This window comes from Hetaerina americana, unplaced genomic scaffold (assembly GCF_022747635.1).
Source record: "Hetaerina americana unplaced genomic scaffold, ioHetAmer1.1.p SCAF_10, whole genome shotgun sequence".
Taxonomy (NCBI): domain Eukaryota; kingdom Metazoa; phylum Arthropoda; class Insecta; order Odonata; family Calopterygidae; genus Hetaerina; species Hetaerina americana.
The window spans coordinates 43,255,337-43,261,929 of record NW_027286070.1 but is presented as its reverse complement, the minus strand read 5'-3'; positions in this window follow the sequence as shown (position 1 = coordinate 43,261,929).

Sequence of the window (6,593 nt, the reverse complement as noted above, 5' to 3'; positions counted from 1 at the left end):
CGTTCGACGCCACGGAAGGAAATCCCATATTATATATACCCAGAGCTAAATTCCGCCCCCGCCCACTCTACGTCGACGAAGGCTCCCAAGTTCAGTAAACACACCACGCATCAGGATGCACGGAGGAGAGGGGATGAAGGGGTGATGGTGGGGGAAGGGGAGCGGTGGTCTGGGCGCTAACTCGTGCAGGAACTGTTAAAATAGGGGAGCAGGGGGGGAGGAGCCACAACCCCCCCTACTTCCAATCCAACCCCAGGCGTTGGGAAAAGAAAAATAAATGAAATATTTAAAATAACGAACGGATTCCCTAGTTCCCACCCCACCGACATTTGCCGCTCCGTTTCGGGTCGAGGTGAGAAGAACCCCCCCCCTCCCCCCATTCCGCCGGGAAAAGCACAGTCCACGCCGACGCTCAAGATATGCCTCGCACTCACCTTCTCCAGAATAAAAAGGAATCCTTTTCAAATAAACATCTTAAAAATTCCTTCCCGGATAGCCTTCTCCGATCCCCCACTCCGCACGCATCTCCATGAGAGATGCAGGGGGGGAAAAGGGGAGGGCCGCGGCGTATAAATACACCCCGGCGACGATCCGCGGGTTTTCCTCAACGGGGTGGATTCTCTCATGAGGGGAGGGGAGGCTGGAGAGGGAGGAAAGGATTCGGAGGGGAGGAGGATATGGGCTTTCCGAAAAAAGGGAAAAATGGTGCCTCACGGTCGCGGAAGTGAGCAAAAGAGTGAGGAGAGCCATCGTCTCGGGGGGACGGGGAGGCCATAATTAGGAAAGGTAGACGATTCGGGGATGCGATTTGTCGATGCAATTCTAAAATACTTATCTAGGTTTACATTGAATTTAATTCTACACAAATGCAGGTTTTCCATTTGATCAATCGGAAATTCTCATGAAGCGAACCGTTAACACAACTACTTTAGCGATAAATGGTGCAAGTATTTCGATTCATTTTCGTCCTCGTTGGAAATCATTACAAACAAGTTCCAAGTCTGATAGTCACTGAATTTTAACAAAATTTGTAACTAAGAAATTTAAGGAGTGGTAGATATTAGTCATGCGACATTATTCATTGGCAGGTAGGATCAGTATTGTCACGTGAAATCGCCATCACCCTTCCACACTAGATGCTTACGACTGTGCCATCTGCACCATTTGTGACCTAAATTAAAAGGATAAATATTGCCACATCGGACCTGGGGAAATATTCGGGTACTTGACTGAAGTCGGATCGAGCATGAGGAACAAATCCGTTAGGGGAACTACGGAGAAATATTTAAAAGAAAAAGTTGAGGAGGGATACTATCCCATTATAATTAGGCGTGGACCTGCAGGTTTAAGCTTTAGACCCAGCCCAGAGTTTTCAACCCAGCGCAGGAGTTGATTTTTTAAAGTAAAAACGCTAAGGAACCCCGATTAATTAAAAACTTTTTGTGAAAAATGAGAAATGAAACTTCGTCCGTCTTTCGCTCTTCCCTTCCTGGGTTTCAATCTGCTGGCGCACAGTCATTGCAGCCGAGACCCGAATGAAAAGTTAACACACTGCCATACGAACTGACATAAGCAAATATTTTTCCCAAGCACAATTACTAATAATCATAGCAGAAGCAATCTCCATAATTTATAAAACTCTAGGAAATAAAATGAAACCAATGTCGCCTTTTAAATTTTTTTGAGTAAACTCAAACTTTAGGTTGTGTCGGTCACTCTGCTTTACGCCCCTGTGTTTCCAGCCAGGGTTTTAATCCACAAAGGTGCGAGCGAAAGAGCAAGGAGAAAATACACGCACAATATTTCATTCGCATTTAATTCACTCTCGCGACAATCAATGATTCTAAACCATTTACATTAAAGTAAAAGTATTTACAACAGCATTCCTACCGCAAAAATACACATTCGCATGAAATCTTTACATCTCATCTACATGCACATCATACCCAGCGAAACGCCATGTTTTACTGCGGCAGAAGATCTTAGGACGCCAATCTAAGATAACGTAATTCAGGGAAATCATAAAGTACTCAAAAAAGTGGCGGAAGAAGACAAGGCCCTTCTTTCAAATTTGAATTTTTAACCTTGATTTTGTTCCGATTACGAATTTAACAAACAAGCGTTCACATCTATCAGATCTTATTTCTCTTTCCTGAGTAATCGATTTGTCGAGATGTATAATATATGTATGTATATATATATATATATATATATATATATATATATATATATATATATATATATATATATATATATATATATATATATATATATATATATATATATATATATATATATATATATTTAGTACAGGGCCCTGGTCCTAGTAATTTCAATGGGTATCAGAAGTCAATTCGAGTGCTCCAAGTACCTTGCTGAAAGTCTTACTCCTGCTTGGCTTGATCCCTTGGTGAGAGACTGTGCCCTAGTTCCACCAATAACCCTGTAACACTTTCGTTCCGTAACAATTTGGCAAAGCTATCGGGTCGTCTTTGAACTTTATCGAACTCCTTAAATAATACTTTCTCCGATTGGTTTCAAATTTTTGCCGCGTATTCTAAACGTGAATAATTTTCGTGAAATATCACCTGCCTTCATTCAATTCACACGCAACCCGTCTAACGAAGCCAAGTTTTTTTAGGCGGATTAAAATATTATTAGGCTGCACCGCAAGTATGCTTGATACATGATCTCCACGAGAAGTTGACAGTAAAATTAACAGTGAAATATAAATATAATGATACCTATTTTATTAACATGAGAAGTTCAGTGCATTTCTTATTGATTAATTTTGTTAAAAAAAAAGAGAAATATTGGCTCGCTTTCGTGAGAGTAACCAGACAAATGATCGAATCGTTATTTCTCAGCTTATTTCTGTACCGTTGGCAGATAATCTTGAGCTGCTACTAAACGAAAAACATACGTCATCAGTATTTATTAGAAATTTTAGACTGACTAATACTTGCGAGATAGGATTACAAACTAGCGGAGGGCGCATGCGCGAAAGGCTTCAAAATATATTCGATCAACAGGATTAACACACCTTGACTTGTTCTAAGTAAATATTTACTTTAGAGAACTAACAATATATGTGTTGGTGCTGAAAATGAATACATTGCCTTTTTGGGCAGAGGACGGAGCATTTTATCTGATTAAAATTAAATGACATAAAGAGTTTTTAGCAACGGTTCTTGCAAGCGAGATTTTCGTCGCCCTTCCGCGGACCAAAGTAGAGTGCTAGCATAATCGGTCAACTGCCGTGGGCCAACCTGTAGGTTTCAAACTGCAGACGATAGCAGATCAAAACACGTGAATGAATTTTTGCCAGCGAACGCTTTGGACAATGAAAGAACTCATGTCATGTTGTTGTCATTGAAGATAAGATTTCTGCCCTAGATTAAATTCACTGCCATGCATTCTAGAGAAAGTGAATGGCCAAGGCCAGAAGCATTACACCGGAAGAAATAAATTTGATACCTAATAAATCATGCACAAAAACATAAGGCACTTGACTTAACCAAGGGATCCAGGAAATATTAACATCACTATTCATATGTACTGCAAGTCAACTTCGTCGCCGGAAGAAATAAAATATTTTTTTTAACTTACACAACTGCCACCCAAGGACGTTTCACAAGGATGGCGACGGAAGAACTATGATTTCCCCACGCCCTCGACACCATCGATTGGAGTTTCGAATTCCACAAAGGGAGAGGAAAAGAGAGAAAGAGGGATAGCGAGGGGGGAGGGTGACAGCGGCGGAGAATACGAGTTAGGGGGGGGGATGTTCATCTCTCCCTCTTTGAGAGGGATCCACAAGAAGGCGCGCACATTCTAAAGTTGAAATCCCAACCGTCAACCTACGAATCCCTCGAGAAAAAAATGAAGGCCCTTATGAAGGCGATGCTGCTTCACTTTAAGAGTGAGAATAAAACGAAGAGGTAAACCTCTCCCCCCGTCCGCGAACGAGTAAGACAGCATCCTTCCCCTTCCCCCACTGGCAACCCGTCTTGTAGAAAGGAGAAACAAGTGGGAGAGGAAGAATCCGCCGCTCTTTTTGCGGTCATAGTTCTCGTCGTTAGCGGAGCCACACGGTTCGCGAATCGAGTATATGCTATTAATCCTATAGTGACCAGAGTTTGATGATCATACACCCTCCACTTCCCCATCCCCATGCGGATCGTGGAAGCAAGGAATGAAATGAGGAAGGGCCGCAGGGCATTTAACGTCAAAGATAGGACTTATGAAACCGGCGACGCGAGTCACCTCTCATTGGAGTGGAAATATTTTGGGATGGCGCGCCTTCCGACGGTGCCCTTGGAACCGTTCCCAGGACATTATCCCAGGGTTTCCGATTCCCCACAGTTACGTAAGTTACAGGCCACCTCGAGTCGACCCTGGAAGCCTCCAGTCAACTGCTGACCTAGCAGAGTTCTCACATCGATCAGATATTCTTTTACCTCCAAGTTACAATAATGCAAGGAAACAAGTCAGTTTAAGTAGGCTCGACAACCTCTTCACTGGATAGATTTGTTTTTTCAGTGCTGGAATGAGTAAATTAGTGCAGCTAAAAATATACCTAGCCCTATAGACTTGCTGGAGAGTAAAATACTGATTCCTGGCAAGTTCAATTTAAAGATGGCATATTTCTTGCAATGGAGTTATTTCTGAATAGAGGAAATACCAAGTTACCAAATAAAAATGAGAACTTTACATTAAGATGAATAGCAAATATCTGCCTATTAAACGGCGAATTCATTCCGTTCTACGAGTACTTGTTCGCTGTCAAACCTTCCACCATTTGCTTCGCGTATTTCCCTTGGGTAACCCTTCCAAAAATTACGTAGCATATGTATTTTGGACGAAGAAGCTTCCTTACTATAGCCAATCGAGCCGAGTCCTGGATTCATAACGTTTATACACCATGATACCTCGCCCAATTGTGCACAGCAAATTATTCTCATTGTGTCTCATTGATAATCGTACCGATCGATTATCACCTGCAGGTGCGTTTCGACCATTTTTCATTGACGACCTGATGCACGGCACTTGCCATTGTACGATGATTCTGCATGAAAGAATTCCTAACCATTATAGTCCCTTATAATTACCTACACGAGTATTTGGCACCATAATGTTCTCGGAAAAATTGTAATCCTATCTGTAACGCACACGTATAACGAATGCGAGACTTTTTTTTACAAAAAGGCAAAATCGTTACCGTTGATGAACACGTTAAACAATTTTTTACGCGATCTTATAATATGCGTTGACATTCAAACTTGTTAAGAAGTCTTACAAACCTGCCGAGCCACTTGCGAATCATTGGCGTTTTTGTGTCGTTACTGACAGACGGAGGACGTGCTCCGCACTCGAGAATGAGTGGAAATGGGGTATCAATTAACTAATCAGGGAATATCTAAAGAGACCCTAATTGAAGTATTGTAAAAACTGTCCTGCAGCGGGATTTCACGTAATTGCACTCACATCACAACTTTTTTCACCGGTGCAAATGATGACATTTAAATTACCATTTAAGAAACGCCCCTTCTCCACTTGGACGCATCCTTACTCTGCCAACTACATATATGGGTTGATTACTATTATCGTTGTTTAAGGTATGTGATTGATGGATGGACAGAATGTGCAACGTAACATTCCTAAGGTTCTTCTATAAAAACACAAAATGGCACTACAATAGACCCTTTTTCTATTCATCATACCTTCTTCCTTCCGCCCAGGAAGCCCATCCTTTTCCGACCTCTTCCCTGTTTGCCTTATGTTCTCCCCTCTCTCAAGTCATAACATCATCAGGAATTTAATTTTCAGGTGCCTCGACGACAGAGGTCATTTAGAGCAATCAACATTCCATTCCCTCTTAAAATGCTCTTCATCCATCTTTCCCGCTTCCTTTGGATTATTCCCAACAATAACACACGTACCCTCACACACCATGCCCACCCACCATGGCACTTCATTTGTTTTCCTTTACGGCCATTATACCCTTCCTACCCTTATCCACAACCACATCTCAAAAGCCTCCAATTCACGCCCAGCATCTTGCTGCAACGACCATGTTTCCGCGCCGTACAACAACACGCTCGATATTAAAGTTTTAACTGATCTTTTTTTAACAACCTTACTGAACGCCCCAACCTATCACCAGCCTCCTCCTCCTTGTGAAAGCTTCTTTGCCGATCCTAATTCTTCTCCCTACGTACTTACTGCTTTGTCCAACTTGCACCAAAACACATCCAAGAAAAGTAAACTGTTTGGGTTGATTACTTCGGTGGTATATTTGTTTTAATCGTGGTGGTGCAGGCACTACAGTTGCGTAATTATTGAGCAAAATGGATGTTTTTAGTACCAAACATACTTTTTTCAGCATTTAACTTTTAATGCTTAGTTAAATAAGTTTCCCTTACGTCCTTATGCACATGTATCACGAGTTATCAAACCGGGGATTGATTTGTAGCAGCTCTACAAAATATCCCGATTCCTTCCAGTCACTTCATTCCATCATAGCTCCTCGCACCGGCGGCATTTTCTATAATATACTTAGATGCTTTCATCTTTCCCTCAAAATTCCCTTG